The sequence below is a fragment of the Salminus brasiliensis genome, chromosome 8 (genome assembly GCF_030463535.1).
Source record: "Salminus brasiliensis chromosome 8, fSalBra1.hap2, whole genome shotgun sequence".
Classification (NCBI taxonomy): Eukaryota; Metazoa; Chordata; class Actinopteri; order Characiformes; family Bryconidae; genus Salminus; species Salminus brasiliensis.
This window is the reverse complement of record NC_132885.1, coordinates 15,252,884-15,280,536: the sequence shown is the minus strand read 5'-3', so window position 1 is coordinate 15,280,536 and position 27,653 is coordinate 15,252,884. Positions and strand designations below refer to the sequence as shown.

General features: G+C 40.4%; 1 protein-coding gene across 4 annotated transcripts in view; it reads left to right on the top strand.

Annotated features, from left to right (window-relative positions):
* Nucleotides 1-27,653, top strand: part of b3galt1b (UDP-Gal:betaGlcNAc beta 1,3-galactosyltransferase, polypeptide 1b) — a 115,028-nt gene that overhangs the window by 44,680 nt on the left and 42,695 nt on the right. For all 4 annotated transcript variants that reach the window (XM_072685756.1, XM_072685757.1, XM_072685759.1 and 1 more), the window contains one exon: nucleotides 16,162-16,212. The gene's annotated coding sequence lies outside the window, so the exon portion shown is untranslated. The remainder of the gene's footprint in view (nucleotides 1-16,161; nucleotides 16,213-27,653) is intronic.

The following is a 27,653-nucleotide window of genomic DNA, read 5'->3' as shown; positions in this document are numbered from 1 at the left end:
GGATATTTTTTTATGGACACATCCATCAATACTGGCACACGTTTGTACATTGTACATCAGGACTAAAGCTACCTGGATAAATGTTATGAAGACATATAATGTTTGTTTGTACTGTAAATACACAGAAAAATCAATGAAATGCAGGCGTTTTGCCAAAGTTGTTCAGTATAACCTAAACGTTCAGAATATGCGTAATAAAATATAGGTATAAATCAGTCAAATCTGGACATCATACTAATAAATATTATAAAGCAGTTACCTGCAGCTTTGGATATTAATGATTTTTGTCATATTTCTGTAGTGGTCACCGCAGAAATGATGAACTAAACAGCACTAGGGCTGCCACTAACTTCTATATTTCTGTTGATTTAATCTTTTGATTATTTTGTTGAATATTAAGAAGATTAGTTTTTGAAGATTAATTTTCCTCAAAAAAACTTGAATTGAGCATTAAACATTCATTTTACTTTGACAAATCTGTAAATAAAGGTTAACATATTAAGTGGTTTAAACAAGAACTAGCATAATAGTCAGCAGTGTGGTGCCCTATCAAAGGTTGTGTACAGAATGGCATAAATACACTAGATCACAAAGAAATGTGCTTAATATAATGGACGAATAGAGTAATTAGATATAGTTTATATCCAATCAAACACAAGGCGCACAAATGAACACTGGCTATTTAACACTGGCTAAACAAATTATGTCAATCGACATGAAAGCCCAGATTCTAGCTATAACATTTTCTCTTAGTCACGCATTGACTGGAAATTCCAGTATATCTCTTAATAACGAGTGCATTTAGTGGCTACAAGCAAAATGGTCTGTGGCACAAGAGGTATGAACATCAAGCAGTGTGGATTATTTGGCGCTACAGCATGTGCGCCGTGTGACCTCAGTGTCCACACTAGGTGTGAACCAGCATTATACGTGAATAGACTTGGAGCCGACCAGACTGGAGTTAGAAACGACTGACCTTATGGAGCAGTTATGTGGTGGTCATTGGAGAAAGCATTTGTTACTTGAACTGAACTGTTTTAGAGACAAATTCAAATAATGTTCAAATGATGTGTCTGCTTAAAATATCGATTTTATTGATGCACATTCAGCATCAGTGTCATCAACTATGTTGACTAAATGTGCCAGCCCTTAACAGCACTGTCCATTAAACATGGTTTAATCAATGATAATAAGCATTGAAAAATGGTCAAACTCTGAAAACTTTTCATTTTGGCCCAGATGTGCATTGCTGCTGGTGTGCACTGCTGCTGCAGGGCTTGCAAATACTGTCTGACATTAATCAGTGTAGCCTTTTATACTGGCTGAATACAGCAGCACTGCAGCAGGTGTGCACATGAAATGAGCCTATTTTTGCTACCTGCCAGTAGAAGGGACTTGCTTAAAACCCACACAGTATGGAAACTTTAGCTTTGTAGGCTGTGCCACAGTAAGCGCAAGTTTTTCTTTTTTTATTTCAATTTTGAGCTCTGCTGGACAGAGCAGATGGAACATTAGCCGAGTGAGATGAAGATGGGTTTGTTAGCTTGTAAAATGATTCAGCAGTACACTTAGCAAAAGCCTGGAATAGTCAGCTGCCTTTATTAGCTACAGCAAGCATATTTCAGATTATTTTACAGTAAAACTGCAAAGTACATAACAGAATTAGGGAACTGAATTGCATCTACACAAGAAGAGAAAGCTTTTAGTAGCACACTGCCTCACTGCTTAGTTTTATAAAGAGTCATGTATCATTTAATAACCTTCAGTGTTGTTCGTCTTCAGCTTCTTCTTGTGATTATATATCATACAAATGGTGAAAAAATACAGTGATAGAAATTGGAATGAAGCCCTACCAGTGCCAGTAGGACAAGGTACAGCCTTTTTCATCACTGGTTCTACAGTTATGAAGTTAGCAAGGTGATAGTTCTGTGAAGTGAGCTTCGGTCCTCACTTTTCAGGGAGGGAGTCGGTCCTCACTTTTCAGCTTGACTAAAGTTGTTTTTTGTTGTTGTTGTTTTTTTTATTAAATTTTTTTCCCTCCCCAATTTAGCTGGGTCAATTAACCTACCCCCTCACTAGAACTCCCCCTACGAGCACATGCCTCCTCCAATACATGTGAAGTCAGCTACTGCCTCTTTTCTTTTGCCACCAATGCAGCATCACTAGGCAGCCAACACGCTTGGAGGAAAGTGCCAGATCCCCAGTTTTGATACATTAGCCAACAAGCTAGTGAGGGCATGGCCAGTTGTGCTCTCTCTTGGTCCAGATGTTGACCAGAGTTGCAAAGTTTAGTTAGCAGCGTGCCAACAATAGAATAGCTTCTTTATCGTAGAATAGCAACAATGGAGAAGCTATTCTCGGTGGCCGGTGGAGCATCAGCATGTTTTTGAAGCTATTATTTTAAGATAGTAATGCTATACAATGCTGCTTTAAACAACATTGTTTTACACAAAAAGATGCCTTTAAAATAACTCTGTAAGACAAGACTGTGATGTCTTCTTGTTTTTAATTGTAGAAAGCTTTTTTTAGGCATTTCTTCAATCAGGCCTGCTTTTGCAAATCCCAGGCAGCAATGAGAGTTTTCAAACTGTGTTTGTATGTGTGTGTGTGTGTGGTTTTGCCTCCTGCATATTCTTATCATCCTCATTAGCAGGAAGAGTGACCATTTCTCTAAGGCATCTTCTACCAAGGGGTCACTAAGGGTCATTGTGGGCCAGAGGAAGATGTAATGTGCACACTGTGATCATGATAAGGCACTGATTAGGCTGGCAATTTCTCCCTTCAGCAAGGTGACTCAACAGCACTCTCGGCCCAAACACGCAATTAACACTTCTCTGATTTATCGCCTTCATTGACCTCTATCAAGTATTTACCACAAATATCCCCAAACCCAGGCTGAAATGACTGGCCTATTAGTGGCTGACTGTTCCGCCATAAATAAAGTAAGCTGATGAAGAACAAATTAGCTAATTAAAAGCAGTTTATATCCAAGCAATGAAAGTTACGTTCCAGCCATATCAATGGGGAGCTTAAACTTTACTTTATAATTGGACTGGTCTGATGAAGTCCTTGGAGTGTACAGATTCACATAGCTGCGTAGAACTAAAACCATGTGCGAGATATTTTCTACAAGCACAATATAAGATGTTAACACAAACGTTCTAATCTGTCCCAGCATGGCAAGTCGTTTCCCAAAAACAATCCCCTCCAACCTGCAGTTGAGGATGACTGATGATAGATATCTTGGTGTTTTTCCATATAATTTCAGAGCAGTCTGGACCATTTCCTTTTGACACATATTTTACATCTCGCATTCTCGGTGTTGCCATACAGAAAGCGGAGGGGAACTTTGATAGAGGGAGCTGGATTTGCATGAAGTTTTGAGTTGTTGAATGTCATTCATCTTTGTGCCTGTCTGTGCTCTAATGATGTCTGTCAGGCTGCAGTACAGGGAGTGCGAGCTGAAGGTTAATCGCTGCCTCCTATCCCTTTTGCTCTGGAGAGGACCTGCCACAATCCCTTCTACACAGACATGCTGGTCAGAATGCACAAAGAGCTCTACTAAGCACTCTGTCCCTTGCTTCTCTCTCTCTCTCTCTCTCTCTCTCTCTATCTCTCTCTCTATCTCTCTCTCTCTGTGTCTCTCTCTATCTCTCTCTCTATCTCTCTCTCTCTCTCTCTCTATCTCTCTCTCTCTATCTCTCTCTCTATCTCTCTATCTCTTTATCTCTCTCTCTCTCTCTTTATCTCTCTATCTCTCTCTCTCACTCTCTCTCAATAACTCTCTTTCTCTCTCTGGCTGTCTGTCTATCTCTCTCACTCTTTGACTTTCCTTTTCCTTTTGCGCTCTTGCTTTCTCTCTCTTGCTTTTTCCAACTTTCGTTCTTTCTCTCTATTGTTGTCTCTCTGTCTTCCTATCTTGCTCTCTCCAACTTTCTGTCTTGCTGTTTCTCTCTCTCTCGCCTATCTCTCTTACTCTCTGACTTTCTTTTTTCTCTTGCTGTCCTGTGCTCTCTCTCTCTCTTTCTCTCTCTCTCTCTCTCTCTCTCTCTCTCTCTCTCTCTCTCTCTCTCTCTCTGTCTCCCTCTCTTTTTATTAGACTCTGCCTCGAGACAGAGATCAGATAGAGCACACAATCTGATGCATCTAATGGTTGCACTTCCACTGTTTGACAGAGAAGGATGAGGACGGCAATAATGAGGGAGAAACAGAGAGATGCTGAGAAGGATTATCATCCCAAAACGACAGTTTTCAAAATAGTTTTTTCACTGAAAATTCATACGTCTACTGTCCTCTATGTTTTTGTATAAAAGAATTTCATATATATGGACTTAATTACATTAATTAAAAGGATAGTAGTTCTGTATTTCAGTAATCCTAACACAATATGGGCTCTGAGCTGCATTACCACCAGTATGCGTATACCAAAACTTCACATCCGTATGTGCTTACTGGATGTCTCATTCTAATACCATGAGCAGTGATATAGATAGTGACACAGCTTTCCACTGGATCTTGGAACACGGCTGCAAGGATTTGCTTTCATTCAGTGACGCTGGGCACTGATGTTGGGGCAGTGAGGCCTGGCTCACAGTCAGCATTGCAATTAAACCCAAAGATTTGTGATGGAGTTGAGGTCAGGGGTCTGTGCAGGCCTGTCAAGTCCCCCCCCACCTTGAAAGCCATTTCTTTTTGTGTACAAGGTCATTGTCTGCCTGAAACAGGAAAGGCCATTCTCTAAATTTTGAAAGTTGGAAGGTCACTTTTGTATTCTGTAACATTAAGATACCCCCCTTCAGTCAAACTAATGTGCCCAAAAGCAGGACTACATATTTGGGGCTATGCGTTCTCCCAACATCCGCCAATCCCAAATTCATCTCATCAGGTTGTCAGAGGGTGGTCTTTACTCCACTTCACTGAATGCTTGCCATTGTCGTCATAAGCTTGTGGATGGCTGTTCAGCTGTGGAATCCCAAAATCATGAAGCTCCATTCAGTTTGGTAGTCCTGCAACCTAGGGCCGCAACTGACAAACAGGCATAACATTGATCTTGTAAGAAACTTGACATGTTGGAGACAGAAAATCTGTGCAAAAGTAAGGATCTGGGCCACTTTTAGAGCCAAATTGTGATGACTAGACGACTGGGTCAGAGCATTTCCAAAATATTAGGTCTTGTTTTTCAGTATTAGCAGTGGTTAATACCTTCTAGTGGTTAATACCTTCTTAGTTGAATCTCAATGCTGATGTGGAAGATTCTGAATCGATTTACAAATGTCTAAAACTGATTTTCTAATCGTAATACTGATTGAGCGCAAAATGCGGCACTTGGAAGTGCAGATGTGCAACAGTCTTAGCTTCCACCCAACTCAGAAAATGTAAAGCAAATTACACTCAACACAACATTTATTGACAAGGATTTGCATTTCCATATTCATTCATTGAGAACCAGAGCTTTTGCGCTATATTGCACACTTTAGAGCATATATACAGCGTCCTACCTCTGAGATATATTACTCACACAGCAGTTGCCAAACTCTACACCAAGAACAAAAATGAAAAATATTGGTAGCACAGCAGACATCCATTGGCATTGAATCTTATGTCACTATAAATGCGCCTTTATTTTTACAGATGAGTGGCATCTAGTGTCTTATGTGCTCCAAAACAAGAGCAGTAGATGAGAGCCACATGGGTGCAAATATGACTGATCTGTTAAAGAATGAAGCAGAGGAACAGCAGACTCACAAAGACTTAAGACTTAGACCTCTTAGCAAGTGCCCAAGTTCCCCACTGCGTCAAGTTTTGACCACAGCCCCACTGCAGAATCATCCAGTGGACTTGCCACATCACTTCTATTTGTTTTATTAATATTAATTCTTTATGAATAATTATACTACTATATAAATATACTGCTTTAAAAGTACCAAGTAAAGTGACAAAAGATGTATCAGGATTCACTGATAAAATGATTATCATTGCATTGCTGCCCTCTGAATCATAATCAAATTGAATCAAATCATGAGGTGTCTACAGATTCCCACCCCTAATACCCACCAAAAGTGCTCCAAGAAAGGACAACCAGTGAACCAGCAACAAGATCATGGGCACCCAAGGCTTATTCATGAGCATAGAAGGGCGAATGCCAAAAAAATATATATATATACCGTTATATATATATACAATGCCGCTGGCTCTCAATATGCATCGATCAGTCATAATATTACAACCACCTGTCTAATATTAAATAGCAAAGCACTTTGTAAGTCGCTCTGGATAAGAGCGTCTGCTAAATGCCGTAAATGTAAATGTAAATGTAATATTGTGTAGAAGACTTTATATATATATATATATATATATATATATATAAATAACGTTTATCAATTTAAATAAATTCACACAGTTCCTTCTGACAGGCCAGCTTCTTTACGAGAATCTGAGTTACGTCTTGTGCTTGTTGATTACTTTTTAAGCTGTCCGGTTTCCATTGCATTTGGTTCCCACAGTGCAGTAATTTCACATTTTTATCACAATTTTGTCATTACCACACTCTCCTTAAACTTCCGTTGCTAAATCAGTTGTGCTAGCTGCAGCCTGCCACTAGTCAGAATGCTGATTGTGATGTCTCAGTGTTTTTCCTACCATTTCAGTTCAGCCTACGCACCATTTACTTTTGGCATGTGTATTAAATTTCAGGGTAAGTACAGCAAATAACAGTAAGTACAGCAATAAACAATGGCCACAAAGGCCAGCAGCTATGCTTTGCAACAGTATATTTACTTGTGTGTTTTAAACTGCTTCTCAAACAAATACTTTTACTTCTAATCAAAAAAGGGTTTCTTCGAGAGTTCGTTAGTAAAGATACGGTCTCTGTATAGAACCATGACTCATGGAGCCTTTTGAATTTTTAAGCAGTTCATAGACTTCTCTATGATAGAAAACTCTCTATGATCGAAAAGAACTTTTCACAGAATAATTGTTTCTATACAGCGGGCAAAGAAACCCTTTCAGTTGCTATAATGAACCATTTTTTGCTTTTTTTTGTAGAAAATCATCCTTGTGATTGACTATCATTTCATCATCTATTATAAACTGTAATGAAAAGATCAAATATTTGATTGTGCAGGCTGCTACGTTCTGGCCCTGGCTTGCCAACAAGTGAACTTCTCCAATGTCAGTCAAAACTCAAAGTCGCTGTCTGTTTAGAGGCTCATTGAGGGACGGTAATTAGTTTTTGAGCACTTAATTGTGCACTGGAGCTGTCAACAGTGTTTCAACCAACAACACACACTCATTAGTATGTCTGCCATGGGAAGAGTGGAGAGCGACTAAAAGGAATAGTAAAAGAGTGGCCGAAGACAGTGAGGGAGGGAGTGAGAGAGAGCGAGAGAAAGGAGAGAGCACACAAGCGTTCAGGCAAGGAACTCAGCAAGGAGTAGCAAACATCCTGCAGCCCTCCTACTGTGATCCATCACCCTGGTGTCATAAGAAATGCTGATGAAATCTGCCACTGCTGCTGCTCAGAGACAAGGAAGGAGACAAAGGAGTGGAGGGGAGGGGGAGGGAGAGAGAGAAAAACCAAGGGAGGGAGAGGATGGATTCAGTCTAGGTGATTTCCAAGGCCACGGATTTGTCTCTGTGTCCTTTTTTCCTTCTATATGAGGTAATACAGCAAATTTCTGATCTTGATAAGTAACGTCTCTGCTGTTTCCCTCTCTGGAGTCCTTTTAATGGATGTGTCAAAGTGGCCCCTGCCTACCACCCTGCCAGGCATTCTGCCTAATTGTGTTTCTAGCTCTTTCCTTGAGCCAAAGTGCGGAAATAATTATTGCTCAAGGATATCATTTGTAATTAAAGCAAATTGTTATTTTGTCCTTCAGAGTGCACTGGTGAAATAAGACGAACACCACGCTCTGGCAGAAAGCAGCAGACAGACGGCGTGAAACTCGTTCTCAAGCAATCGTTTCCACTACAGCAGTACATGATGAGCGATTTTGTGGTTTAAAACCCATTAGGTAGTTGCTTCTAAATGAGAAACATTACTGGAGAGTAAGGTGACCAGATTTGCTGAACAAAATAGCTCATTCTAGCCATTGAGCTGCCATCAATATAGGATCGGCCCATTTCCCCCTGACCTCAAGTTCTTAGGCTAATTTTAAAGATAGCGGTTTATTAGCCTCCTGTCAGTCTGTATTCTTGAGTGGAAATTGGGGAGGCTTGTTTAGATTCTAGAAGGTTGATGCCAAGTTTCACAAGCACATCTATTTCATCTGTTTGGCTGTCATGCATCTGGGGCATAACTGCTAATGGCACAATTAAAGCGCCCTGACATTTCAGAAAACAGTAGTTTTGATCCGCTTGATCTTGCGACTGCTATGAGCTATAAATACAAACCAGTTTCTTTTGATCAGCAGTTGGGTTTGAATGTGAACCTAAATCAGATGACAATTGATTCAAATGAATTTTCCATTAACGCTGCAATCTCTCCACTTGTAGAATAATAAGACACACATAAATAAAGGTTGAACAGCTCCTCAACTGTGCACAGGTAGATATCACCATCATTTGTCTGACGCGATTCACTACCATCAGCAAATTATGCAGTGTGGCAGAGCTTTCTGATGTCTCAGAATTGGCTCATCTTTTCCCTCTCCACCTCTCGCTGGGCTTACTTGCTGAGAGGAAAGAAGTGTATGAGTACTTGTGTAATTCAGACATAGTATTAGATCTCCCTCCTACATGCTTTATCCTTGTAAGTGTACCTTCTCTTGGATTTTAATCCCCCTTTTAGTCCCTATTACCATCCTAATTTCACACTCATTCCAGTCGTGAATTGTAGCGACTACTGTATTAACTAGTCCTGTTAAAGCCCTTGCAGTGAATGTGGCTGATCCTGTGTTCTGTGTATATATGCTAATGCTATTCTAAAGGTCTAAGCTTCTATAGGCGCTAATCTCTTTAATCCATGCCAGGTTCAGTTCCACCTTTCTTTGCCCATTAACCCTCTAACACAAAGGCAAAAAAGAGTTTTTTTTTTTCATCTACTTTTCTCCTTTAGCAATGTGGTTTCTCGACACTGTTGTCACTTTTTATTTGATATGTAAAGAAGATGATCTAACAAAGATGCAAACTCTCTAGATTATTTTGTTTGTGTCATGAATTACTGTTTTGATCAAGAAAACAAAGGAATGTACGTCACATTTCAGTCTGGGTTTTTTTTTTTATTCTCTGATGAAACAGTATGAAAATAAGCCCTTAGAGATGTGAACTCTTTCTGAATGTGTAGACGCTTGCTCAGAAAGAGTGCTTCCAACAATAAAAGAAATTTTGAGGGCCTTTTGTAATGTAATGATAGGAGAAACAGAAACATGGGGGGGGGGGGGGGGGAGCTGATATACTTTGCCTTGCATGAACCTCAGTACCCTCAGGCACTCTGGCAGGAGATTTAAAGAGTCGAAGAAGACTGAAGGGGAAGTCTCTGACTGTATCGTCAAAGAATGCACACAGATATTTGAATGCTGAGTACTAGGGTTGGGCAGTTTAATTAAAATGAATAAAAAACAACATTTAGAGCCTCAGATCTTGCCCATGTCAATTTTTGTATTGTTAGTACAATAAAAAAATCATTTTGTCCGTTCCTCTTTTAAAAACATATTATCGTCACATGACTCCATTCAATCTGCAACATGAAGGGGAACACAGCCAACTGAACAACTCGAGCATTTTATATAATCATTCATTAATCGTAATCAAGATCAATTAATCGTGATATGGATTTGCAGTGATCATACCATATCAGTGGTCCAGGTGCTAGTTTTTTAAATACTGTACAGGTACTGTAAAAACAAAGGTATTTCTTACATTTCATCATAGAAAATCCTGACTGTGAAACAAGTTCTAACAGCTGTGATTTTTCTGCTTGTATTTAAGATTAATTAAAAGACTCTCTTTGAAGCAAGGCGTAAATATGCCCAGAACATGTTGTTCTATTGGAATTATAGGCAGAGAACAGTATAAACTGAGTTCGTTTTCATATATCTGCATACGGTAACATAAGTAAACATGCATATGCCAAGTGCTAGCTAGATAATCACCCACCAATGCAGACAAACTGCTTTTTTTAATGATTCCTTCTGATGTTTGACAGCATATTACCGAATGTGTTGCAGAAATGACATGCATGTCCAATTGTTTGTGGACATCCTGTGAGCAGGCAGTATGTACCGTCAGCCACCAGCAGGGGGCCCGACCAGCAAAGTATGAAAGCTGGTGGGGTTGGAGCAAAGAACTCCAAGCCCCAGAATCCCCAGCAGTAATCAACGCTGACCAGACCCACCTGTGTGGCACGGTATAAATACACCCAGCCAAACACAATTCCCCGTCGCACCTTTGTAGAGGGGTGAACGGTAACAGTGGGTTTAAGTGAGAACAGAAAAGAGAAAAGTTTAGGTTGTGAACAGCGAAAAGCTGAAGTGAAAAGAGAAAAGCATTTGAGTTGTTGTCTTTAGTTTGAGTAAACATCACTCCTGGTTTTTCCTTTGTTTGTTTTCCAGCCGTTTTCTATGTTGCTTATGATCAGTGTTTATACTGCCACACACAGCTGTGGTGGAATGCACTGGGTGCAGTGGAAATACACTGGGCTCCCATTACCAGGGTTGGGAGTTCAAGCCCAACAGTCACCAAGCACACACCATAAGAGGGGTAGTTTCATTTATTCATAATAAAACAAACTTTAACTGCACTTGAGTCCAAACCCCACACCACACCGTAACACACCCCTTTTAAAGAATGCATTAAACTACTTTCAGTGACCTGGAGGGGTGTATAGACCCCCCAGCACTGAGCTGTTGAGCAGTGGAACTCACCAGTGGAACTGCTCTCTAAAATGATGGTGCTCCATCCAATACTTTTGGGATGAGTTTGGGATAAGGTGGGGTGTAATTATCCAACATCTTAACATTCTTGTCACTAAATGCAATCTGCTTCTCACAGCAATGCTCCAAACCTTACATGGATGGTAGAGACAACAAAACAGCTACAAAAGCTACAAAAAAACAATGAATGACGAGGTGTCCCAATATTTTGTTCATATAGCGTATGCGTTAATGTGTGTTTATATACTTTAAGATCTTATCTGGTCACAGTTAAGGCTCATTTAAGTGAAAAGTGTAAATGGATACCGACCAAAGTATATTCAATTAACCCAACATGACACACATGTTAAAGCGTGTCTATTATATCATTCTTGGCTACAACAAAACACAAGTAGCTTAACCTGAATGCCTTTCCAAGGATGCATTTGTGTAGGACGTGAATAAAAAAGCACAGGTAGAATCAAATATATATTTTTTAGTGTCCCTTTGACAAACTAACATGAGAGTGAGTGAGAGCGTACCATCTGCCACTGCGCTGTTAGCTGTTGTTTTAGCCTTAGCTCATGTGAATAGACACCCTTTATTACTGAAAGATCTCTGTTTTAAACCATTTCACATGTTACAATTGTACAAAAGTTCACCAGTTTACCACGTTGTGTAATATGATACATTAATATTTGGTGAAAACTCCTTTTTTCCATCCCTATGGCTTTCCTAGTATTCGATTATTACCCTTTGTGTTACCAGTGAGACGTTAGGTAAGATGGGGTTAAAGGACATTAAAGGCTTGGTCATTAAATAAGCAAGCAAGAAGATTGTTACTGTAGAAGATCAGAATTGCTACTGCTGGCCTCCTGAAAGTATCAGCACTATTATACTGAAACACATCCAAACATAAATTCATAAACTGACCATAAACCCGTCCACTCTCCATTAAAATGTACACAGTAATACTATAGTCAGGTAAACGGTGTAGGCCTGCTATAGGTATCATGCTACGCTGCAGCAGCTCCAGTCTTTCTTCTCTGCTTCGTGCTTCTGTCTTTTGTCCTTTTTTACTCTCACCGCTGTTCCTCCCTCTTTTTCTATTATCTCTCTCTTTTCTTCTTACCCCCTAACTCTAACCCCACCATGCTGTCCTTGAAGGAAAAATGTGTAAAAGGTTAAGAGAGAGAGTGAGGTGTAGGGGAGATGGGCATGCTGTATTTACCTGCTCCCATCATGGCTCCCTCCTTTCTTCTGTGTGTGCTCGGAATGGAGAATTTCTCAACCATGAGCGTCCAGTCTGTGCCTGTGAGCGTTTCCTAATGTGTGGCTCTATGGAAGAATTTGCATAAAAGCCTTTGAAAGAAAATGTAATTTGCTGTGGATCAGCTTGATCGCAGGTTTAGCAGCAATTTTCCAGCAAGATATAATGATTAAAAACACAATATACAGCACTTGATTTTTTTAAAATAGGTAACAAAATGATTCTTTTACATTGTTATCCGTTTTCTTTTGTGCTCATCTTCACTGAAAATAATCTCGGAGAGCGCTATATACTTCCACTCGGGTATATAGAGCAAACTACGTTTATCTCCCTGAACCACAAATACATTTTACAGTGCATTTTTCATCTTTTATCAGAGCACGATAAATGACTCTGGAAGAGCTAGATGCTGGATTAGTTGTTGGATTTTTGGGCCTCCTAGTCAAGCAATCATCAGTATAGACCAATAATTTCTCAGCAGCAGTGAGCTGGGCAGAACTGCAGTGTTAGCAGATCTGAGGAAACCAGACACAGGGGCAGCTTGTACTTGTGGGCCGTACATTAAAGTAATCAATCCTTAAGGAAGGAAAATAAACGGAAAACCTTTCCATGGCACTTTTTTGGCAACCACCCAGGGAGCTTATGGCATGATTTGACATTTAGTTTGTGTGATGTAGTCTTCCTCCAGTTCTTCTGAGAGAAAAAAAAGAAAGCTGCTGAAGCTGCTGCACACTATGCTCTGAATATCTCTTGATTGGCTGGAGTGGCTCCATGTGTGTTGATTGGAGCAGCAGACCCAGGTGTGCTGTTGGGAGATCACCATGATAATCGGTGCCTTAGGTGCACTCCCAGGGCAAGAGCTGGAGAGCTGTACGTGGTGCTGAACCGGCAGGTTCTGCTTGTGGTGGCCAATTTCTTCTCAGCACTGCACATTATTAAACCACAGCTTAAACAAAAAATGAACAGCAAAGATTTCTTGTTAGAAGTACAGCCAGTATTCATGAAGTAAACATGTTCTATTAACCACAATCTAACCAGAAAATTTACATTTGTAAAATGTGTTCATCTTGTACATGTTTAGCCTTATTATTTAAAGTCAGATATGTATGTTATGTGCATGTGCTGATATACAGTATTAAGGTATACTAGGATATTTAATATGCATGTTGTTGAACTGCCATTACTGTATTTTAGTCAAACACTCTGCAAACAACTGCAATTTCACCAGAAGCTTTGTTGATGTGCAGAGCCTCTCTGGTTTTGCTGCTCCTGTTGTGCTGTCATGTTTTGATCACTTGCTTTAATTGATGTAAGTACTGCTTTGAGCACATTCTCACTCTTGGTGAAGTTTGTAGTGCTGTCCTGTATTTTTTTCCATTGCCAGAAGTTGCCATATTGAGAATGACTGTCCTCATGGAAGAGATACTGTGTCCAAGTTTGCTACCATTTGACTCAGGACTTGTTTAATTGTGTCCCAACAAAGCTTGGGCTTCAACAACAACAAAGCTTGGACATGATTACTCTCAACCCAGCAGATCAGTACATTTTATGTGATTTTTGTGTGCTAAGGCAGTTTTTAAAAAACTAGACGTTGTAGGCTCCTGGAATGTCTCATGATCTTTCAGTGATGAACAGTTTTGTCTATGTTAGCTGAGGTGCGTCCGAGTGTGCAATGTGTCTAAGATGTGTTTTGCCGTTGAAAAGAGTTCTATGGTGTGGGGGGTTGTATTGGAATTGCTTTCTACAAATGAATTAAACAGTTAATTAACTAGAAATCAACAAATAGGCGCTTAAAACGACTGAATTGTGAAATAAGGTGAACTTCCTTCATGTTTTCTAACATTAGCCATATTTATTAATATTAGTATTTCTGTATATTTCAGGAATTTTACACTGCATTAAACTTTCGAATGCCATTTCTTAATATGCATCTCATTAGCAGAGTTCTGGAATGAAATAAGGCATTCGTCAAATCAAGTGTTACAGTGTATGGTAAGAAACGGTATGCCTGAAGGGCTCGGATGATTCAAGGACAGTGTAGAATAAACCTGCCACACAGTGTTTACAATATGTGTCCATCATGCTGGACTGCCATGCTGCCTGCCCTTTTGTGGTGGTTTTTATTTATTTATTTATTTCCTTCTCTCACCTAAGTGAAGTATATCATGCCTTGTTCTTCAGTTAATTCTTATGTGGCCTGTTTCTCCTTGATGTTCATCTTAATAGCTAATGCGCCCCCCCCCCCCCCCCCCCTGCTTAACATTCATGAGGTTGGGACTGCTTCCACATTTGAATGCATTGCCTGCCCATATCTATTTGCATTGTATATTACTGTAACCTTTCTCGCAGGCAGACTGCGTGTGGAGGAATAAAGCTGTTACATTCAGGTCATCTTGTTCTTCTCAGGTTGGTTAGGATCAGTTTCATCTCAGTTGGGAGTACCTCTCCCAGACTCAGGCTTGTCACCCAGCCACTGCCAGAACAATAAATATGATGAATCAGCCTCTTTAATTATCCAGCAGTTCCATGCCAGTAGTCATCAACTGTCGGCAGCAATTAATATCCCAGCAATAACTGTTCCTCCTGGCAAAGTTTAAAAAAGAAAGGAATACATCATGGTGTGAGTAGTAGGGGTTAATAGCATTGTTTATTGTCATTGTCGCAGCAGCTGAGGAGCTTGTGAAATTAGAACAAAGTGGAATTCCTCTTCACTTTTCCAAAATGTGATTCCATTAACACTAAGCCTTCTCAGCGGAGAGGCTTCTACAACTGCGCACTTTTATCATGCCAGCAGACAGCTTTTTTCCCCTTTTTTTATACAAATGAGTGCACTGAACTGTTAATTCAAATATCAGCCAGCTGACTGAGTGGAGACATTCGAGGAGACAGTAAATGATTATACGCAAAAGTAAAAGATTACGCACCTCCTGACAGTTCATTCATACATGCATGTAATTCACATGCGTGCCTGTGTGTGTTGTATCTGTTTATTTATTTATTTATTTATAGAAGGAAGACAAAACAGCCATGATGGTGTAATGTTTGTGTCAGCACTGTTGGCTCTACAGACATAATAATCAGGTCAAAAACTGTTTCATTAGGGAAGATTTCATCTGACCTTTCTGCGACAGGGGCTGCAGCATTCTAATTTCCCATGAAATAGCACGCATCAGTACGTTTGACATTTACATTGGCGGAAAGCCGAACGAGTGATGCCGGCATTGAAACGTAGCAGCAGAGAGATGGGGGAAAAGCCCCGGATTACCCGAATTAGACCCATGGAAAAGGGGATGATTAACGCATTAATGTAGCCTAAATTATTGATACTATTCCCAAGCAAGCCTTGTCTGTCAGTTGCTTTCCAGATAAAAAGTAATGGGTTTTGGTGAAAATGGGTATAACACACAGCCAATTTTGTTTGCTAAATTCAATCATTAATCAAACAAAATACCTAATTCTGTCTTAGCAGCTTTATTTTCATTTTATTTTTCATCCCACTCCAGCCATAGTCGAGTATGCTGCCCCCCATAAAACAGTAATACATGCATGTGGATTGAGCCCTTCATCTCCTCAGACTTCAGCTCAGTGGAGAGCTCAAAGCATTTGATTTTTGTTATGGGGCTGAGCAGAAGCTTGGAGGCAAAAGCTCAGCACATGGATGATAACAGACAGGATATGAAGAGCTTCTTTCAGCAGTAGGTCTTCTTGCTTTAAGACACAGTGCCTCCGTTCACTTAGACCAGACTACATCAATCTCTGTACTGTGGCTTCACAGAGACAGGTCACAGTGGGCCTTCCAAACAAACCAGGCCTAATAATCAATTGTTCCAGTCACAGACTCTGACAGACTCATAAAAGAATGCAGTCATTCATCTTCCATCCATCTCTCTCTTTGTCATCCTCTCTCTCCCTGATCTCTGTTTCACTCTCTGTTGCCTACCTTCTTTCTCAACCCCTTCAATTCACCCTGTCCTCTGCTTTTATGTCTGCTTATCATTGTCTCAAGCTCTTTCTAACAACCTCTAACCCCTGTCTCTGCAGATCAGCTGAGGAGCGTGGTCATGGAGCGGAGAGTGCTGCAGATATACGCAGGTATTCAGTTTAACATTCTGTTGCTAATAATGCTGATATTCACTCACTCTCCACATAGAAATGACATATTGAATGACTTAAACCCTGTACATAGACCCACCCTTCAGGTCTTCACTCTGAGGATTGCAACTCTCTCATAACATCAGACCCTTCATAGACTCTAAAATAGAACCCTGTAGGACTCTTACCAAATATGTCATAGTAGTTTTTGCATTATGATTAATAACAGAATAATAAATATAGAGTTCAAAAGGGTTATTGATTACCTTGCTCATGATCAAGGTGTATTAGTAAATGATGTGAGGAAATTCTGTGAGAAACTAAAGATTTAACCTTAGCAGTACATTATAACATGATTAATCTCTTCAGTTTCAGTATGATGCATATGTGCCATCTAAAGTTTTGGTATCCTTTGTAAATATGCAAAAATATATATTTTTGATGTTACTCTTTATCAGCTTGATTTTACGCTTAAAGCACTTGACTTCCTGTTTCACTGGAGTATAAAAATGAAATGTTGTGCAGTCCAAACACTATCAACTAGTCATCCATCAACATAGACATGATCAGAGAATGCCTAAATAAAAAAAAAAAATCATACAATAGCTTTCCCCAGCTCTACTATTCGGACAAACTAAAAGTTTCAAAGCACTGGAGCTGTGATGATCTTGTCTGAAAGTTGACACAGGTCTAGTATGCCCTCAAACAGTGTGATGAAAAGTCTGTGTTTGAAAGGCAGCATTTTCTTTAAGGATTACAGCTGGACAGTTGTAGGACTTTGTCGCATCCTGTATCACTAGTATCCACAACTGTAAGTAAATGCCACCATGCCAGTAAACTGTGTGGAAGGCTTGCCCAAGGAAACCATCTGCTGTCACCACAACACAAAGGCAAGCATCTGGAGTTCCTAAATTAGGACTGGGACTGTGATTTGGAATTGGGTTCTGTGGACAGACTAATGATCTTTCACTTCATGGTTACTCATCAAATGCTGACCGCTGGTAGATTTTACATCAAAGTCCTAAAAGTTCAGATAAGAAGGATGCTGAAGGAAAGGGATTTTTTTTATTGTCGAATGGATTCTTTTTTTTTTAAAGCTGCAGTAGGTGATTTCATAAGCTTGCCCTCAACAGCAGAGCTAGAGGGAGGTTTGCAACGCAGCAGGGGTGGTGGGAGCATAAACCCATGCTTCGAGTATGTGGAAGCTGAAGAATCATACAAATAAGCTAGCTAGCTTTATCAGCTAATTTGTGAAACATCTCGTTCAAAGCCAGTAAAGACTAACATAAAGTAAAATCCAATAAAACAACACTTGCTCAAAACTACAATGCAGACATCACTGACGACACAGCCACCCAGGTTACATAGCTAGCTAGCAGGTCACCAACACTAGATGCTGCACTGGACATACAAGGAGAACACAACTGCCAAACTCACCTTGCAGTTAAGCATTTATTAACAGAATGCACAGTTTGCCACTACAATAGACTCTCTTTAAATACTAACAAAAAATAACAACAACAAATACATCTTCCCCCTTAGCTAATCTGGAAAACTGATTTCCTATTAATTGCATGGCTTTAAACCCCAATCCACTAACTAACATAACTAGATAGCTTACATCTAAAGCTACCATTAGTGTTGGACTAGTACATAAGGAGCTAGGTACATTAAATACTTTTTTCCCCACTGTATGTAGTAGTCAGTCACCAAGTTCTCCCACTTAAAAAGATGAGAGAGGCCTGTAATTGACATCATAGGTAGACCTCAACTATGAGAGACAAAATAAATTCTGAAAATCACATTGTCTGATTTTTAAAGAATTTATTTGCAAATAATGGTGGAAAATAAGTATTTAGTCACCTACACACAAGCAAGATTTCTGACTGTCACAGACCTGTAACTTCTGTGGCTTCTCTGTCCTCCACTCATTACCTGTATTAATGGCACAACCTCAAACAGTCACACTCCAAACTCCACTAAGGTGAAGACCACAGAGCTGTCGAAGGACACCAGAAACAAAATTGTAGACCTGCACCAGGCTGGGAAGACTAAATCTGCAATAGGCAAGCAGCTTGGTGTGAAGAAATCTACTGTGGGAGCAATAATCAGAAAATGGGAGACCTACAAGACCACTGCTAATCTCCCTCGATCAGGGGCTCCACGCAAGATCTCAGCCCGTGGGGTCAAAATGATCACAAGAACGGTGAGCAAAAATCCCAGAACCACACGGGGGGACCTAGTGAATGACCTGCTGAAAGCTGGGACCAACGTCAGTAAAACACTACGCCGCCTGGGACTCAGATCTTGCAGTGCCAGACGTGTTCCCCTGCTTAAGCCAGTACATATCCGGGCGCGTCTGAAGTTTGCTAGAGAGCATTTGGATGTTCCGGAAGAGTATTGGGAGAATGTCTTATGGTCAAATGAAACCAAAGTAGAACTGTTTGGTACAAAAGGAGAGTGAATGCTGAGTTGCATCCAAAGAACACCATACCAACTGTGAAGCATGGGGGTGGCAACATCATGCTTTGGGGCTGTTTCTCTGCAAAGGGACTAGGACGACTGGTCCGTGTACATGAAAGAATGAATGGGGCCATGTATTGTGAGATTTTGAGTGCAAACCTCCTTCCATCAGCAAGGGCATTGAAGATGAAACGTGGCTGGGTCTTCCAGCATGACAGTGATCCCAAGCACACTGCCAGGGCAACAAAGGAGTGGCTTCCTAAGAAGCATTTCAAGGTCCTGGAGTGGCCTAGCCAGTCTCCAGATCTCAACCCCATAGAAAACCTTTGGAGGGAGTTGAAAGTCTGTGCTGCCCGCCGACAACCCCAAAACATCACTGCTCTAGAGGAGATCTGCATGGAAGAGTGGGACAACATACCAGCAACGGTGTGTGCCAACCTTATGAAGACTTACAGAAAATGTTTGACCTCTGTCATTGCCAACAAAGGATATATAAGTATTGAGATGAACTTTTGCTATTGACCAAATACTTATTTTCCACCATTATTTGCAAATAAATTCTTTAAAAATCAAAATATAAAAATAAAAAAATGTGATTTTCTTATAGTTGAGGTCTACCTATGATGTCAATTACAGGCCTCTCTCATCTTTTTAAGTGGGACAACTTGCACAATTGGTGACTGACTAAATACTTTTTTTCCCCACTGTACTTCAGGAAAAGGTGCTTTGAGGAACTCAAGGCACCTTTTCTTCTAAGAACATTTTCTTAGAGGTTCTTCAAAGCACCTTAAGATGTTCCTTCACAGTTTCAGATTGAAGAACCTGCAGAACTTTAAACAGTGTATAAACAAAACAAACCAGATAACTACACGTCTAAGAGAAAAATAGCAGCTTTGGCATCACTTGTCAGGCTTTTAACCATGTTAGTTTTTGCCGCTGTTGGAAATCCACCCCAATGTTCACTGTTTACCACACCAATGCTCTTGTTGTTTGGAGCCTTTTCTACCTCTGTATTTCTTTCTTTCTTTAGCAAGGCAAGCTTTTGTAGGTACCTCTCAAACTTTCAGCTTTGTGTGTGTTGGCAGGAAGGATATAGGTGAGGTCTGCAGATAATGATGTTGTTGTTTATTTTACTTTTTATTTTCAGAGCATTTGATTTATCGGTTACTATCAGTATGAAAAGAGTATTTCAATAAATATATTTTTTAAAATGTTTTTAAAAAAATGACTTCATCCGGCACAGGAAGACACATCGATTTGTTGGGCATGGGTACTAAAAAGAGAATTATCTTCAAAGATTTCTTGCATAGTTTCAGATAAAGCTGATAAACACATTTCCTTGACCTTTTTTGGTTATTTTCACCAGTGTTGTCAAGATTTCTGGAGAGTCATATAAGCTTATTTAAGTGGAGTAATCTTGAATTTGTGTTTTCAAGCGTTATTACTTGCTGCACAAAATATGGAGCCCTTTAAATGCACCTTTTAATGGGGTTTGTTTGAAGGTTGACCTTCAGTCATTGCTTCTTATTGCCTTTTCTCCCTTGCCTTTGCACATTGTGCCTGTAATTCAAAGGCCTTTAACTGCTCTTGTCTCTTAATTTCTAGTCATTACCATAGGGCGCTGACCACATTCACTCGCATAACAAGTGATTCATATTTCTCCATTGGAAATGCAGGCTTTGACCGCACCACCGTGTGCGCTTAACATAATGCAGGTAAATAGGCTCAATGGACTAGCTGCATTAGAAATGTAATTTCAGTATTACAATAATTACGCGTCCCAAAAACTTTGCCAAAGACCCTCAGAGTACAAAGTACACAGCCTCCTCACTTAAAATGTTCAAATAAAAGCACATGAACGGTTTTGGAGCGGAATAGGCGATCAATTAGTGATACAAAAATGTATAATAATGGTGGCATGTAGGTTAACTCTATGACTTCAGCTGAGTGTATGCTGTGGTGGTGTGATCCCCAGCTGGCTCACAGGAACAATTAGCATTCATTAAAACACCAAGAGTGCTTTAGGACTCTCATCTGGGCTGAGCTCTCATTTCACTCTTTAAAATCTCTTTGTCTAAAAATAGAAATGGTGCAAATTGCATTCTCTGGCTCTGTGGTCTGATAGCAGAGGGGTTTCTATTAAGCACCACTGTGCTTAATAGTTGTGCTCGTTAATATTACTTGGCTTATTTAATGTGCTCATGAGTAAACGAAGAATACTGCTGGCAGAGACGAGTGCTTACTTCAAGGCCTTAAATGCTTCTCTGTGTATTCTCTCTTCAGCCAGCTGGACTGAATTTGCTTTGTATTTGACCATATGTATTTACTGCAAATTATAATGTTTTGTAGGTTAACGAAATAACATGATTCTTCCTCAAGGCTATTACCACTTAATTCCTGGAAGAATATAGTTCGGTGTTGAGCTTCTGTCTAGTCAGACTTACTTCTCCACTGTCATTCTGCCCTTGTTTTCTCTGCAGATTGTAGCTTCGGATGGCATTGAATTGGTATAAGGTTTTGAATCCTGACTCATCTGCTTGTGTGGCTTTGTACAACTCCAGCAATTGGAGTTTGATGGAGACTGGTTGAGTTTTGGTTTCAGTTTTCACATCTGTTGGAAATTAGATTTCTACTGGCATTATGTACAGACATTCATTAATCTATGCAGTAAGCATTGCTTGAAGTCAAAGGATTTAAAATGGTAAATCAAAGGATCAGGGGTGTTAAGAATTCAATTCTAGATAAGCTTTTGAATTCTCATGACAGCCTGAATACACAGTGTTTCATGGCCTCGTAATTGTCCATTGTCCCGATAAAGACCAAAACTCCCCGTTTTAAGGAAGTGACTGAATTTAGTGCACAATAGTGGCGACCCTGCTGTGCTTAGTGGTGTGTGTGTGTATTTGGGTGTGTCCATGTGTGTACTTTAATCACAGTAATCAGTGTGTTTTTCATTTTCTCTGTTTATTCTTAGTTGGTCTTCTAAAAAGGCTGAATGGATTTTGGCACATGACAACACAAATGTGGAGTTATTAATACTCGTACTCTGTGAATACCCAAACAATGCTTTTGTTAGGTGGAAATTTCACAGAAGAAGAAATATTGAATTCATTAACCACCTTTAAGAGGCCCCAGGATGTCATGTTGTATTTACCTTGGCATAGTTGAATAAGGTGTTTGGTAAGTAACGAACTGAACCTAAATACCATTGTGTCCAAAACAGTACTGGAAAACAGCCAAAAGCTCCAAATCCCCACGACTTTATTTGTACTTTCCACAACATTTATACTTTCTTGACTTGTATTTGCCAACCCAAATGTTTAAATAAACCCAGTCCACTATCCCTAGACAAAACCTGGTCAAAGCTGGCAAAAATGAAAAATGCAATATTGACGGTATAATATTGCAATATTGTCCACTCCCTCGAAAACAAACTGAATACCCTGAGCTCACTACCAAACTGAAGCTAAACACATGTCAGGTGGCAAATTGCTGGCTTATTTTTTATTTAGCAAAAAACCTAGGGTATTGAGTGGGGGCAAGGATAATTTCTTCAGCTTGCTAACAGCACATTGTCCTGGGAGGACACAGTAAGAGGACAGCAAGACTAATTACTTGTTAAAAGTCTAATTACTTGTTAATTACTATTACAGTGTTAAAACTAGCCACAACCGTTATATGCGGCTTCTGTGAGCCATAGTAATTTAAACCAGCCAAAAACCTTTTTTTTTTCCTTTCCCACAAGCCCTCCGTAATGGGAATTTGACGCGATTCATTCTGAAGCCAAACAGGGTTTGTAAATGGGGTTTATAAACGAGCAAAGCATTTTTCAGAGGTCACATACTTATTATTTATACATCAGAAAACTTAAAATACCTAAAATACAATTAGCACTGTGAATGAGAAGGCCTGCAGCCACCCTCTGCCTCTGTAAGATATTTAACTTAAAGCTGACCGGTATTCAAGTGTGAGTGTTATTGACTGGAACAGCGGTGTGTGCGATGCTGCTGAGCGGCGAGCGATTCCTCTGCAGAACCACTCTGCTGCTGCTCTCCCTCCGCTCTTGCCTCTTGCAGAATTAATGGCCTTTTTACCACCACCTCTCTCCTTACTTTTAATCTATCCATCAATAACTCTGATCAATTGAATGTGAATTACAGATGGTAATTAAAGAAATGCACATTAACACAGTCCTTTGAGAAAAAGGGAGCAAATTTCCCCTTAAGCCAGCACAAGTGGTATTTCTGTGTGGAGTAATTCTTAGTCAGCCAGGGCCCATGTTTATTAAGCATGTTGGAGTACACTCTGGTCAATGACCATGTATTCATTAGGCTGTATTCATGTATTCAGAGGCAACGCTGATCCTAGGTCAGCACTGTGATTTGGAGGATTTGCTAAATACGGGTTCACTCTTGGCTTGGTGCTCTGTTTGTTAAGCAACAGCAGGACTGCTGATCCATGACCAGATTGCCTTCCATTCATACACATTCCAACGCCTGTGCAAGCCCAAGCCTTTGGCTTAACTGCAGTTAATATGGCTATGCTGGTACCATGCAAAGCTTCATTTCTGCCTTAGAAGGTCACAGAAGGGATTAAGTGGAGTGTTCAAGGGCACAGTGTTGTAGGTGCTTGGTATGTGTATCGACTCAGTCGTGATGTATTAACACATCCCACTGGCTCCAGGAGCTTGCCTGCTGGTTGAGCTGGGCTTTGTGCATGGGATTTTAGTTGTTTTTTAGGGTTTTTTTGTGGGAGCCTGATTTGCTTTGAGTCCAAAAAGATTCTATGAGTGACCTGAAAAAAAAAAAAAAAGCTTCTGCAGAGTCATTGACCTTGAAGTGAGATTACATTTAGCAAGCTTTGAGAAGTACAGCCCGCAGCGTTCTATAACCAGCGGCTGAATGGATGATGAATAATGCACCACAGGCACAGTCTCCCAGGCCCTGGCTCTCCTGAGAATGTGGTTTTCTGGCTCATCTCGTTCCCAATCTCCCACTGCACTGCTTACTAGACAGCAGCTCTTCAGTGTCAGAAAAAGAGTGAAGCTAATAGCTGAAAGTATGCAAAAGAATGCATGCAAAGTTTCTAGTAAGGAAATGTAATGTTGTTTTTTTTTTTTTTTTATTTAGTTGAATTAGTGGATTTTTCTTCATTTTTTTTTTTAATACTAATTAAAACTGTCAATTATGTAGAACATAATCAGATTATTATTTTAGCTATGTATTAGAGGCCTGAGAAAACTTGTTTGAAAAATAGTTCCTTGGTCTTGTCCGTGTTTGCACTGACTTTCTGTCAGTCTGTATGAAACACCTTTCAGCCCCTTTACTCCACCCTCCAATTTGTCTGTTCATCTAAACACTTTTCACAAAGACGCTAAATGTCATAGTGGGCGACACCACATATCAGGATAAAATGCTAATGCCATCACGCCCCTCGCCATCAGACACAGGAGTTTGATGCCCTCACTAAACAAGTGTCACCACTATACCAAGAAGAATGTGTAGAGTGTGTGTGTGTGTAACATAATTAGATAAGTCTATCTGAAAAAGAGATTTTAGAAGGCTGCATAGTGTAACAAGCAAGACATTGTAGCATGGCCACAGTTTCCCTCTGGCATCAGTGGCCCATGGAGCACCACTGTTATTCCTTTGAGAGGCACGCCTTCACTGTAGAACATCCCATGAAGTTAGCGGTTTGTGGGATGCAATCACCCTTCGTCTGGTAACCTATTATCATGCCCTTTTGGACATCAGTCAAATCGCGTCCTTTTCCCATGACCATGACTCTGCTATAACTGACTGGTGTGCTTGCTAATTTATGTGTGCAGCAAATCCTTTCAAATGGCGTCTGTGACGTCCCATGCTGAGTTAAGTCCAGATCAGGGGTGGTCATAATATTCTAACATGACAGTGAGCGAAAGGAGGTAGCATTTCGGAAACTGCCAACGTCCTAAGATGTTCTAGAGCTGCCGTAGGGAAGGCGTACTTCTCGCACATTGAGTGCTTCCCAATGGCATAACAGTAGTGCCCCATTGACCACTGATGCCAGAGGGAAATGACAACCCCGGCGAGTTGCAGGGAGCAGTTGATTCACCACTGTAGACCAGTTTCCCTCTATAATAAAGACCTTCCGTCGCCTAAAACAGTCCACACCACGACGTCTCATTTGAGCCAAGAATGGTTATTCCCACTACTGGGTAGGTGGACATAATTATCTGATTTGACTGTGTATATTGGCAATGCTTTAATTTATTTCCAAACATGGTTTCTTTTTATGTTGAGCTGCTTTTGCCTTTGAATCAAGGCACATCTTTTAAGCCATAGAGAAAGAGAAGCATTGTTTAAGCTTAAGATTTCCAAGATGTCAAACTGAGTGGCAAAGCACAAAATAAGCAGCAGTTCATCAGTCCCCAGGCTTCGGGTTTAACAGCACCAGCTGACATATTTATTTAGACAAATCAATACGAAGGGAAGGTAAAGTCCAGTGATTTAACGTGTTCTTTACACTGACACATATATATACAGTAAATTATTCAGGAAATCTCCGATCAGTCCTACCAGTCTCTGTCTGCCTTAATCACTCTTGTTGTTCTTAAGTGACCTCCTTGGGGTCAGTGTGGGGACAGCAGAGTTTAAAAGCTATGTGTCTATGAAAGTGAATTGCTAGTAAGATATATGGTGCAGCTACTGAGGAGAAGGTAATGTTAGCATGGAATGACTTTCAGTAATGCTCAATCCCTCTGCGGTGCTTTTAAAGCTATCAAGGGCAATTTAAAAAGAAACTCTGTTGTTTTCACCTCTGTCTCAGGCTGCTTAAAATGTTCTTATTTTTAAGGTTCAACCAGGACCCCGGTGGTGGCAGTATATTAAAACGTCACGCAGCAAGACTTTGAACAGTCTTCGATGAATGGTGTCATATCCAAATCACTCATTACAGCTGTGTGCCACCTTTAGGGGAAATTGCTGCTGATAGCTTTAGGGCAAATGATCATGAGTTCACTTTGTTCTTGTACAAGCGCCGCTCAGTTTGCGTACAGCGCTACCAGATGAGTTTTTCAAGGAGAGCTTGTCATTTTGACATGAGCTGTTGTAACGAATTCAGGGGCGTTCTAGTTTCTGCTTGTTTGACAAATTGAAGTTGCTGTGATAATGCATTGAAAAAGGTCACTGAAATTCTGCAGCACTTTTTTTTTTTTTTACCCAGACTCTTTCACACTGCCTGCTGTGCACTCTAATGCTGAAGTCGAATAAAGGCAGCTCTCTGGTAGTTCATAAAGGCCTTAGTGAAATTTATGAATATTGCCTTAGTGCTCATATTCTCCTCGGTTATTTGACTATTTTATTTCTCTGTGGGTTTTTTTTTTTTTTTTTACTAGCAAGTAGGAGCATGACTTTAGAACCTTGCTCTGGACCTTGGTGTAGAACATAAATCACTGTTTAGGATTCTGCCTCTGAAAATAAAGATCAAATCGATTTTCACTCTTACAGTTTGAACTGGAGGTGTTTGTGTTGATAAAGAGGATGAATGGCTTTAAAAGGGATCCATGCTGAAGTAGAGGCAGATATTTGATGACTAGCTGTGGAAGGGAGAATGTTAGCTCCTGGAATGTAATGGAAAAAGCATTCCCATTTGGCTTTTTTCCTGCTTGCTCTCTACCCCTCCTCACACTCTCCTTCACTCTGCAGTCACCCAGGCACGCACAGTAGTATTACAATTTACTGATCACAGTTTGGACTTTGTGCCATACGGCTTCCTGCTGTCACATACTCACACACACAAGTTGTCATTCACAATGCAGCCAAGGCTTCTCACTCGCAAATCTGTCAGCCTACTATCCTCATGTCCAGTGTGCAGTGTGTAGGTGAATGTGGGTGTTTGTGTGTTTATATTTATATTTATACACACACACACACATACATGTGAAAGACTCACAAGATGGCTCGGTAGACAGAAAGAAAAGAAAGAAAGTAAGTGTAGACTGAAGGGGACATATCACTGTCACTCGTTCCTTGGCCTAGCCCCATTATGTGCCCCAAATGCTGAGGCACGTCCTGGCTCCTCCAGGCTTGTGCACAGTTGGTTTGGCCATCTGCTCTCAGAGACGAGCTTTATCAATCAAGAGCAACAAGGAAACATGATCAACACAGTGCATGCCATCATGCAGTTGGAGCCCGAACAGAGCACTCCTCACTGTTTATCAAGTCTCTCGCTGGACATGCTCAAGCTGTGCGGGGTGTGTGCACTCTTAATGCGGACTCTTAAGTTTGAATGGGTTGCTCAACCCGAGACTCCTAAAAGTAGCGATGATGCCAGGGAACCCTTTTTTGGCACTACTTTTAAGAGTCTCAGGCAACCCATTCAAATTCATTAAGAGTGCACAAACCCTACACTCTTTAAAATGGTGCCAAGAAAGGTTCTCTGGGATGATGCCAGATGAACCACATTTGGTTACCTAAAAAGATTGTTCAGTGAATGGTTCTTGAAGGAATTAAGCTTGTTAACGAGATGCTTGAGTGTGAACTTTTTCCTCCTCAAGTCCAAAGAACCACAGCATGATGTGAATGTTTTATGTTACAGGTTACAGGTTCTTCCTAGAGCTATACATCCAGGCCAGGAAGAGTGTACTGGTCCTCGTTTGGACATTTTGCCTCCTAATTGTGTAGGCTATGTCAAGGGGCTTGCAGGACAGAGATGGGCACTCGAGTGAGTCACTCGCACTTAAGTTGCATACAAATTGACTTCAGACTCACAACTCATCCCTAATGACTCTCAAATGCACTCTGTTATTCCAGTATCTAGGCATGGTTTCTGAAAGTTACAGGACGTTACTTTATTTGGTTGTTTGGGTGATGAACCACAACAGCCGGTTCCCTTAAGCCGTATATTGTTGAACGGCATCAGGTGTAAACAAAGCAGGTCAGATAGGTTTTAGTTTAGCCACTAGCCGCTTGGCCCTCACTCCAGCGCTCTCTCTCTCT